The following is an 11,225-nucleotide window of genomic DNA, read 5'->3' as shown; positions in this document are numbered from 1 at the left end:
TCTAGTCGTGTCCTCTTTTGGAAGGCCAAACAAAGTAGTTTTGCTTTCACAACGAAACACACAGCGTCACACATGGCGGTCTTGAGTGAGCGGCGGCCGGCGGCCTAGAGTGAGCGGAGGCCAGCGGGCTTGAGAACGGCGCGGCTGGCGGATTCGACGAAGGAGCGGCCGGCGGGCTTGCGGCAACCACATGTGACGACCCCGGGCTGGACTCCGCTTCTTCCACAGTGAAAGCCGATGTGGCGATCCACAGCACTAAGTTGATGTATTTCCTCAGCAACCAGCACGGATCAGCTCTAGGCATGACGAAGCGGATATCGTCCTCTTTTGGAAGGCCAAACAAAGTAGTTTCGCTTTCACAACGAAATACACAGCATCTCCACAACATGGCCGCAGCGGCAGCAACAATACTACAGCGGGAATAAAAGTTACGCCTTCTTTCTTTGCGTGAACATTTGGGCGGGGTTATGCAAATCTTCCCACATCGTGACATAGACATGTGGGGGCGTGTTAGAACGAGCCGTTTTAGGTAGGCGTGGTTGACTCTTAACTTTTATAAAGAATATCTCTTTGGATCTGAGACTTTAGTCTTTGCAACTTTACAGATCTTCTTTATGCACCAAGAGCTTGTAACACTTCAAAGAGAAAGGAAAAATTGAAATCGCATCATATGACCCCCTTTAAGAGCGAAAGCACGGATTCAGTATAATGATGCACATCCAATTTCTGTTTGTTCACTTCACTTAAAATATAACCGACTGTGTTTACAAGAATACTTGCTAAGAAGGGTATTTTGAGATAATTTTGTGTGTGTCTCCATTCGAGCGCAAGCATACATGAATTCTGCGTTTGCGCGCTGTCTGAAATGCAGCTCTCTGTGTACGCACTTTGAGTGTGTGTGCACTAAAAATGGTGCACGAGTAATGACAAACAAACCAAGGAGAGTAGATTAACAATCGTGGACTTGAACTTGAAAAATGGTGTGTATTGACGTCTTTCCACAGTTGAAACAACATACATTCATGTTTATTTTGTGCTATATCTAGGAAGAGATGATCGGTTCACGTGCCGCTTGAACTGAGGCGCAACGGCGATCTGTCACGACACATTAAAGAGCCACAAAATGGTATTTATTGTTTAAATTTCTTAAAAAATTACAACATTTGAAAGCTGAGACTTTGTTTTATACCAAAAGTAACCTACTCCGTCTTGTCTGTCGGCACGTTATCAGTGTTCTCTTTAATCTGTGATGTCCACCAATCACATGCATGAAGCAAGATATTACATTTTAATTTCATGTTATATTTAAACCTGATTAAACTAATCCTTAGGCAACAGAGCTTTTTAGAGTTGTAAGGCCTTAAATACATTAAGCATTTCTTGTACTGCTATAAATTATAAATGGTTATTGGGAGTAAGTGATAGAAAATTATTACAAACTGTTAATTTACATGAACAGAAATAGAGTGCTGAATATTTTCTGTGACTCAGCTTCATTCTGCTTAAATGATGAGTGTGAATACTGAAACCTGTTAATATGAGCACTAAAATAAATATGGTGTGAAACAGGCCTAAGGCTTCGACTGTATGAGGCTTTTTCAGAAAATACTTGTACATATATAAGCCAAGAATATATCTACTCATTTATTGTGGGCTGCAAATTTAATATGACATGATGAAATGATTCAACTTTTGGAGAATCAGCCCAGCAGCCGTCTTCTCCCCAAGCGTCCACTCCTTTCTGAATCGAAACCGTGAACTCTACATCTGATCGAGCAACTCCACTGAGAGCGGCAGGTGGGCTGCATAAGTGTTTTGCTTTGTTCTCATGTTTGTTGCACAAAAAAAGTGGGAAAAGTGAGAGGGAAAAAATTAGGTAGAACAAGAGAGAGACCTTGAGCTTCGGTGTGTGGTGGAAAGCTAGGCCTGGTGCTGTATGACTGAATGCTTGAGTTTCTGCTTTCTTTCTTTCTTTCTTTCTGTCTTTCTTTCTTTCTTTCTTTCTTTCTTTCTTTCTTTCAATCTTTCTTTCTTTTATTTCTCATCCTCAGTGTTTTTTTCTCTAACTTAATATTTTCAGCTGCTCTCATGCGTTAGTGTCAAACGCAGTCTTCAGGCCTACTGTGCTCAGAACAGATAGAAAGAAACAAAACCAGCATACAGGAGGAAATGTGCTAACGCTGCCCACCCGACGTCCATGACCTCATTGGATTCTCATTAAAAGCAGGTGCTTTATTGAGCATTTTGACTGCTAACAGCACGAGACAGAGGCAGGGGAAATCTCGAAACCTCCAAAGGTGCTGAATCAGATGGTTACTGGATAAACTGTTCAACTGGATTTGGTTTAAGGGCAGTGATGTGTACTAAAACTAATCACATGCTTCTCACCTCACAAGCGCTAACATTTCTCATAAATAAATTTAAGGGTCTGATACTAATCCTTACTAAACTACTTGTATAATAATGATGATGATGATGATGATGATAATAATAATACTTTGTTTTTGATTCCTTGATAATGAGCAGTTTTATTTACTTTTTATAATTAAATTGTATGTAATTTATTACATTTTAAATAAAAAATACCAATGAATTGTAAAATATTTAAATAATAATAATAATAATAATAATAATAATAATAATAATAATAATAATAAAACCACATGGTCATTTAATATATAAACCACTTTTTTATATTAAATTTCAAGCAAAAAATAAATGTATTGTGTTGTATACTGTATCCATGATGATGATGATAATGATGATAATAGTTTTTCAATTTTTTTTTTTTTTTTTTAAATAATCATCACATAAATAATTTAATGCACTGGATCATCAATCAATCAATCAATCAATCAATCAATAATACAAATTATCATAAGGTTGTTTAATATATAAATTATTTATTTATTTATTTATTTTTCAGGGAAAAACAGATATATCGTCTTATATAACCGTGATAAATTACTTAAGATTTTGGTCTCTAGATCTAGTTTTTAATGTGAATTGTATTAAAATGTTTTATAGGCTCTGCCATTCCATAAATAAAATTACCCTTATTTGACCTCATTCAGGTGTCATCAGATCAATCAGAGTGATTTATCAATGGATTCAGGTCTCCTAATAAACGGTGAGCAGTTAGACATTAGTCAGCCATCTAGAACCACAGAACGACCCCATTACATGAGGACAAGAGATACAGCATTCAACAAAGCAATTATAGATATGCTTTTAAGGCACTATGTGATGCATTTGATTTTTTAGCATCGTGATAGGCTTTCTTCTGACGCATAGCAGTCATTTGTCACCTCTGATGTTTTCTGTGACCTGTGTTTGGAGGTGGACCGCATCACACGGCAAGTAAAGGCTATTTATTTCAGACAAATTAAAGAAAACCGGCTCGCTAGCGAAAGCAATCAGCCTCCTCGCGGGGAGGAACGCAACTTGTTTAATTTGACGTGTTCATGTAAGAGTAAATCATGTACAAGGCAGTGTGTGTCACTCCGAACAGAAGAGTGTGATTCATGGGGGAGACTTCGTTCATTTAACAAGATACCAGGATCAACTCTGTCAAACTTGAGCGGTAAAGTGCCTCTGGTGGGAAATGTTAGCGCAGGTACATACGGCACTCTGCTAGCGTGAAAGAATTAGTGCACTCACAGTTTAAACACACAAGCCTCCGGTGATGACAGAACACTGACTCATCAGTCACAGACTTTTTCCATTATGCGAGTAGATCAGACCGCAATCTTCAGGCTGTGAATACAGCACTCGCTGCTGGTGTTATGTGTTTGCTAAAATGGCAAGCAAGGTTAACAGCTCTTGTGCACCACAAATGTGAATATTAACAGCATCACTACATAAATGGGTGAATCTCACAAAGACAGGTTATATTTCATATCAAAGTCAAACGAAAAAGAAAATGCATTAAGAAACTGTTGGCCCTGAAGCTGTGTAGGGTCATCATCATCATCATCATCATTATTATTATTATTATTATTATTATTATTATTATTATTTATTTATTTATTTCAAGCATATTTCCCCCCAAAATCCTCATTGCTGTTATGCAAATTCATTTATTTGTATTTATTTATTTTTAATTACTATCCTCGGTGGTATTCTCATTAGACTCCTATTACATGTTTATTATTAAAAATGGAAAGTATTTAGTATTGCATTATAGTATTTGCTACAACAACAAGAACAAAACAGAGGATTGCGATATTGCAAATAAAATATGGTATGTAATGAGAACTGAAAATGAAATCGAAATGTTCTAAAAAAAAAGGCTAATTTTCTTTACATTTCTTAATTATTTCTTAGCAGTTAAAAAAAACAGCATTGCAGGAATGAGAATAAAATATGATGTGATATTGTAGTAGCACTAAAAGAGAAAAAAAGCTTAATTTTCTATAAGCAAAACGTAGCTTATTAACATTTTAAGTAAAATATGATAGACATGTTCTTGACAGAAAATATACAAAACAGAGGATTGCGATATTGCAAATAAAATATGGTATGTAATGAGAACTGAAAATGAAATCGAAATGTTCTAAAAAAAAAGGCTAATTTTCTTTACATTTCTTAATTATTTCTTAGCAGTTAAAAAAAACAGCATTGCAGGAATGAGAATAAAATATGATGTGATATTGTAGTAGCACTAAAAGAGAAAAAAAGCTTAATTTTCTATAAGCAAAACGTAGCTTCTTATTAACGTTTTAAGTAAAATATGATAGACATGTTCTTGACAGAAAATACACACAATAAAATTGTTAATTTGACAATATTTTAGAGTAAATTAAACGTCAACATGAAATCAAAACTTATTTGGTTCCTTAATACAAGTTTCCTGTTTTTATTAAAATGTAACAACTTGCTCTGCTTCTAAAGCAGCTTTCTATTTTATTGATGTCACTTACTCTTTCAGACATATAAACGTGTTTCACTCATTTAAAAAAATGCCACATGTTCCTATGAAACATAATTTTGACTCCAAGCAATTTCAAAGTTTCTCAAAGAAAGCCAAATAAGTTTTTGTAAGAATAAAGTGTGTCACAGAGTAAATTAAACGTCAACATGAAATCAAAACTTATTTGGTTCCTTAATACAAGTTTCCTGTTTTTATTAAAATGTAACAACTTGCTCTGCTTCTAAAGCAGCTTTCTATTTTATTGATGTCACTTACTCTTTCAGACATATAAACGTGTTTCACTCATTTAAAAAAATGCCACATGTTCCTATGAAACATAATTTTGACTTCAAGCAATTTCAAAGTTTCTCAAAGAAAGCCAAATAAGTTTTTGTAAGAATAAAGTGTCACAAAATCTTCAAGCCCATCCTCATCACATTAACAATGATCACTGCTGCTTTTAAAATGCTGCCGTTTTCAAGACTCGCTTTCTGTTTACTTCACATTTCCATTAACAACGGCCATATCTTCTACTCCTTCACTTAAAAAAAAAAAAAACACATAAGCATATCTTTCATTCAGCAGTCTTGACTGATTATTGATTGATGACACGTCAACTAGTGACAGTTTCATATTCAGACAACTCATGAAATCAAATGCAACACGCCTGCAGCTGCAAAACTAAATAATATTGACAGCGCTTTCACGCAATACCTGATGACCTCGCAAAACTCTCAGCTACGTTAATAGTTCAATACTGGAATGATACATTTCCCTCTTCAGCTGAATTGAGTCAAACGCACTGTATTTATCATTCTCAACTTCAGGAATCTCAAAACTCCCATTGCGAGGGTTTAACTGTGTTATAGTGAAAATACAACAGCTCAAGGCCATGCAACTTTTGTTCAGTATTCTTCATTTTATAAAGAGAATGCACGAGCATACTGTACACACACACACACACACACACACACACACACGCTGATAAACTCCTACACTAGACCCCCACACACACACTCTTCTCAGAATGCAGAAATGCATGCAGATATACCAAAACACACACACACACACATCTGCACATACTTGCATCCGTTCAGGGAAAACAAGAGCTGCTGATTGCAAAAGGGCCTTGATACAACCTTGTGAGTTAATTCCAACTTGTGAAATGCCGTCCAATAATTAAATTCCTCTGGGTGCTGCACTAAAGAATAAATTATTTCCTTTTGTCATCAAGTGTGTCTGATAAGTCGATAATCTACTGGGCTTGACACTTGAGGCTTGTGTGTGAGCTGCAAACGTTAGCGCGAGAAGCGTAACACAAAGTGAAAACCGTGCGTCAACGAGATCACGAAACTTCTGTATTAGGGAAAATTTAGCATTAGTCCTTTAAAAAGAAATCAAGGCAGAATTGAATTCATTATTTATTAGATCTGCGAGGAAGCAAAAATTGTCAGATTAGCAAGAGGACGTCTTCGGAGAACGCTTACACAGCTCTGGAGAAGCAGTTTAACACATCTTTTAAAAAGCCTCTCTACAGTTTGTCAACTGAAATTTCATTCATGCTGAGTTTAAGCACACACGCCGGCTTTAAATATTATTGCCATGCAGAATCGCGACTGGTTAGGTGGGCAGATTAAATTGAATTTTCATCTCAAGCCGCTAGAAGTAGCTGTGCGAAGCATCTTGTGGGTTTGTTAGCAGACTAAAGCCGGTAAAGACGTGACTCAAAGGTTTCTGAACAGACGCTTCTGCTCTCCATCGATGTCCTCATCCCAACTGATCTTGAATGATTGCAGATGTGCACATTAACACCTCTATAACATATATTGCATAGATCTGAAACAATTATTTTTTTTTCCCTGATCCCCATTTATAAAGTTAGGCAATGTTTCTTTCACCAAATGTTTTCAGTCAAAAAAATTGTGTGCAATTGACTTTTAAACCAGTGCAATAAAATTGGATGTGCAATTACTCAGGTAGCTATTTATAAACATGTTCATCAGACCTAATTTTCTTCAGTTATGAAGGTTATGAAGAGGAAACTGTTGCCGTTGTGACATTAGCTGACCTGACCTGTGTGTGTGTGTGTGTGTGTGTGTGTGTGTGTGTGTGTGTGTGTGTGTGTGTGTGTGTGTTTGTGTGTGAGAGAGAGAGAGTGTGATAAGAGCTGAACCTGAAGCTTATGTGCTGCTTTAAATTTCAAATCAGTTACACAAACTATTATTTAGTCTGGATAATTTCCTGAACTCTGGCCTCTGTACTGCATTAGAGAGCGGATAATCCAGCCTTACAGTCATTACAAGAATACCTGCATTTCTGAATATAAAGCATCTGTACACTGGATTTGATAAACTGCAAATGTCATTTAAAGCAGTGGCTGCTGAATGAAATTTCCTGGAGATGGCACGGGCTGCCGTGCCTCTCGGCCTTCCAGGGGATTGACGTGTTGTCTCCACAGATGCTGCAGCTACCGTCAGTCTCAGACGCAACACGCCAGCCGGCTGGGCGGGAGAGAACGAGGGCGTCTGAGCTCAAACCGCTCTCGCACCGCGAGGCTCGTGCGTCTTGTACCGCTGATCGCTGAAGTTTCTTATTACTGCTGTAAAAGTGAGGTTTGTTCTAGTTATTGTTGGTAAGAGTTCAGCTGCCACGCGCTGTGTTTCTCCACCCGCTGTTCACTCCTCAGTTCTGTCATCCTGACTCACAGCGCTCACACTTACCCTTTCATTCTCTGCTTCTCTCTTTTTTCACAGACACACTGCAAAAAATTCCTCAATCAGTATTCTTTTTTTAAAAATAGCATTTCTAAACATCCTTGAACACCTCAGATACAGTACATTTACGTGAGCAGCAAATTGTGTGAGCCAAATGTATTTTCCTACACTATTGGCAAACTGCTTTTTTCTTCTTGTTCCATTTATGCATTGATATAATAAATATAATATGATATGATATGATATGATATGATATGATATACAGTATGATATGATATATGATATGATATAATAACATAATGAATATAATATAATATAATATAATATAATATAATATATATAGTCACTCACCACGGCTGCATTTATTTGATATAATACAGTAAAAACTAATAATATTGGGAAATATTTTTACAATTTAAAATAACTTTTTTCTATTTCAATATATTTAAAAATGTAATTCATGCCTGTGATGCAAAGCTGAATTTTCAGCATCATTGATCCAGTCTTCAGTGTCACATGATCCTTTAGAAATCATTGATTTGATGCTCAAGAAACATTATTATTATTATTATTATTATTATTATTATTATTATTATTAATAATAATGTTGGTAAGAGTTGTGCTGCTTAAGGTTGTTTTTTTTGTGGAAAATGTGTTTGATGAATAAACTACAAAAGAAACAGCACTGAGCTGAAATAAATCTTTTTGTGACATTATAAATACCATACTGTCATTTAGTCATTTAGTTCAATTTAATGCACCCTTGCTGAAAAAAAAAATATATATATATAAAAAAATAATAATAGTAACTGTAAGAATAATAGTTTAACGTTTATTTTAATAGTATTTAATAGTACTATGGCAGCATAATAACACGGTTTATTATAGAGCATAAAGGCGGTATTTCTCATGTTTATTCCTGCTCATCTCAGCTGTGAGGCGTGGGCTCAGGTTGATTACTTCTCACCTCTTGCTCTCCCTCTGTCTCCACCTGTCATCCCTCCATCTGTCCCCATCCCTCTGTTCTCACCGCACCCCTCCTCACCTCCAGTTAATGGGCTCTTCCAGGTGCAGCTCACCCCCGTGACGCCTGTGGACGGACCCATCTCCGCCACTAGACTTCACGATTATTTTTACGATTATAAGTGCCATGATGGATTACCTTTATAAAGTGATACCTGGACATTTTTAGCTGTACATCTATCTTTCTAAAGCCGCATACCAAATGTATGTGCCTCTTTGTCATCAAAGTGTCTCACATTTCCTGTTATATTCTGCCATGAAATATTATTTCCTGACTACACCACAACAACAACAACAACAAAAACACATTAAGCAGGACACAGGACTAATAAGACATTACCGCGGTGAGAGATGTGAGACAGGGAACATATGATGAGAAAATCCACTGTCTACACACCGAAGCCTTCTAAAGCTGAACATAAACACTCACACACACACACACACACACACATGCACGCAGGCACTGGACAAGCTCCAAGCACACAAGAGGATGCAATTACTAGGGTGGCGAGAGCTGAGAGCCGTGGTAGAAAAGTAAACCACAAACCATATGGTGGTGCACACATATACACACTTACAAACAGACTAGAATCTAAACACAGCGGCATGAGTGTTTGTAAACTTCTGCCACACTTCACAATGTCTGAATGTCACTGCATCAGATAACAACATATCAAACCAAACAAGTTTAGTTAAATATTATTCCAAAAAATCTTGTAGTTGTGGTAAAATACTCACTAATGAAGAGAAGATGAACATTTACAAAGCTACTTTGATCCTGATTGTGTTCTACAATTCAAAAAGTTTGGGGTCAGTGAGATTATTATTATTATTATTATTATTTAAGAAATCAATATCTTTATTCGGCAAAAATGCAATAAATTCATCAAAAGTGACAGTAAAGACAAAAACATGCTTCATAGCTTACACAAAAATATGCAGCAGTACAACTGTTTTCAAAATTGATAATAATGATAAATATTTATTGAGCAAATCAGCATATTAGAATGATTTCTGAAAAATAATCTTTTTTTTTTTCAATTATTAAAAAAAATGTTTTCTCCTTATTTTCAGTTTCTATATTATTTCTATATTATTTATTATTAGTTAGTTTATATAAATATTTTGCTTGATTTGATTGATATATATAACAAAATGTACAAAAATGTACCATGAGCCAAACACCATTGTTACTACAGCTACTGTTAGTACAATAAAACTGTGATAATTTGATATTAGCTACCACTACTTTCCTCATATTTCTAAAATAGGAAACTGGAAATACTTGCTCTTGTCATTTATTTTTAATTAATTTTTAGTAATTCTACACAGTAAATGTTTCCAGCTTTCCAATAGTTTTTTTTTTACCGTTAGTTCACACTAGTTTACTGTGTCTTCAACAACAGAAAGAAAGAGAGAAAACGTGGAGTTGGGTTAGTCAAATGAAGCCCAGGTGACGACAGCTTTAACATCACATGATTTAAAGACACAGCGCCGGCTGTCTGTACCGCTCCAAAGCCGTGTTCTGTGTTTTTTGGCAGTTACACAGCTAGCTTGGCCTTTGCTCAATCCACCTGTCAACATTTTGTCATCTATTTATTGGGGTTGATAATATTTCGCAAATACGGTAAATGAGTGACAGAGGTGGAACAGAGACCCCAAACAGCCAAATGTTCCAGTTAAAATCACCCTGGAACTGCAATAAAAGACGGTTTACAGGAAGTAGAGCTGTTTTCTCAGCGGCAGTTGTATAGCATGTTTTGATGTTCTCACCTTCCATCTACAGAGTACAAGAACGTGTTTTCCCCTCTAGCAAAGGGTTTCATCAAAACTGAACAATTCCACTGTTAAACGCTCTCTATTGCACTCGGTTGGAGAATAAAAACCTACTGCTGGTGTTCAACCCCTTCAACCCACTGCCTCCCACTTAAAATAAGGCCTCCAATTAAACCTATGATGACAGTTTCATAAAGTTCAGCCCCCAAAAAAATCCAAAAATCCTGTCATGGCAATCCAAATATGTTATATAAATCTAATCTTAAAAAATGATACAGTAAGGTTTTTTTTTTTTTGGAGGGGGGGTGAACCACTGTATTCAAGTTGATTTTGAATACAGTATACACTGCAGGTTTTTTTGTTTTTGTTTTTTGTGCAGTTAAGGAAATGTACTGTTGCTTTAACAAACCTAGAAACTGTGTCTGGGTCATATTTCGATTGTTGTTGTAAAATAATTAAAAACTAAAAAAATGATTTATACATATTTTTCACATAATAATATCCATATATAGTTTATTCCATGATAAATAACTTTTTTTCTGTTTTGCATTAAAAAGGTAAAACTAGAGTTTTTTTGTGTGTTTATGCAAAATACTGAATGAATTTAATGAAATGCCAATTCCAATAGTCTGTTCAACATATTTTCAAAAATGCTTATTCATACTGTATTTTATTACTTTTGTCTTGAATAATATGCACTACAAGGGAACATCACAACATCGAAATCCACTGAATACATTTCTCTTTCTGTATTCTTCCACTTCTTCACTCTCTGTTTGTTGTGTATGTTCACTCCGTCT

General features: G+C 35.8%; 1 protein-coding gene across 2 annotated transcripts in view; it reads right to left on the bottom strand.

Moving 5' to 3' along the window:
- Positions 1-11,225, bottom strand: part of pcdh9 (protocadherin 9) — a 272,677-nt gene that overhangs the window by 60,022 nt on the left and 201,430 nt on the right. The window lies entirely within an intron of this gene.

The sequence above is a fragment of the Sinocyclocheilus anshuiensis genome, unplaced genomic scaffold (genome assembly GCF_001515605.1).
Source record: "Sinocyclocheilus anshuiensis isolate Anshui unplaced genomic scaffold, SAMN03320099.WGS_v1.1 scaffold1346, whole genome shotgun sequence".
In the NCBI taxonomy this organism is placed as follows: Eukaryota; Metazoa; Chordata; class Actinopteri; order Cypriniformes; family Cyprinidae; genus Sinocyclocheilus; species Sinocyclocheilus anshuiensis.
Note: the sequence above shows the minus strand (reverse complement) of the source record. Positions and strands in the feature narration are given on the sequence as shown.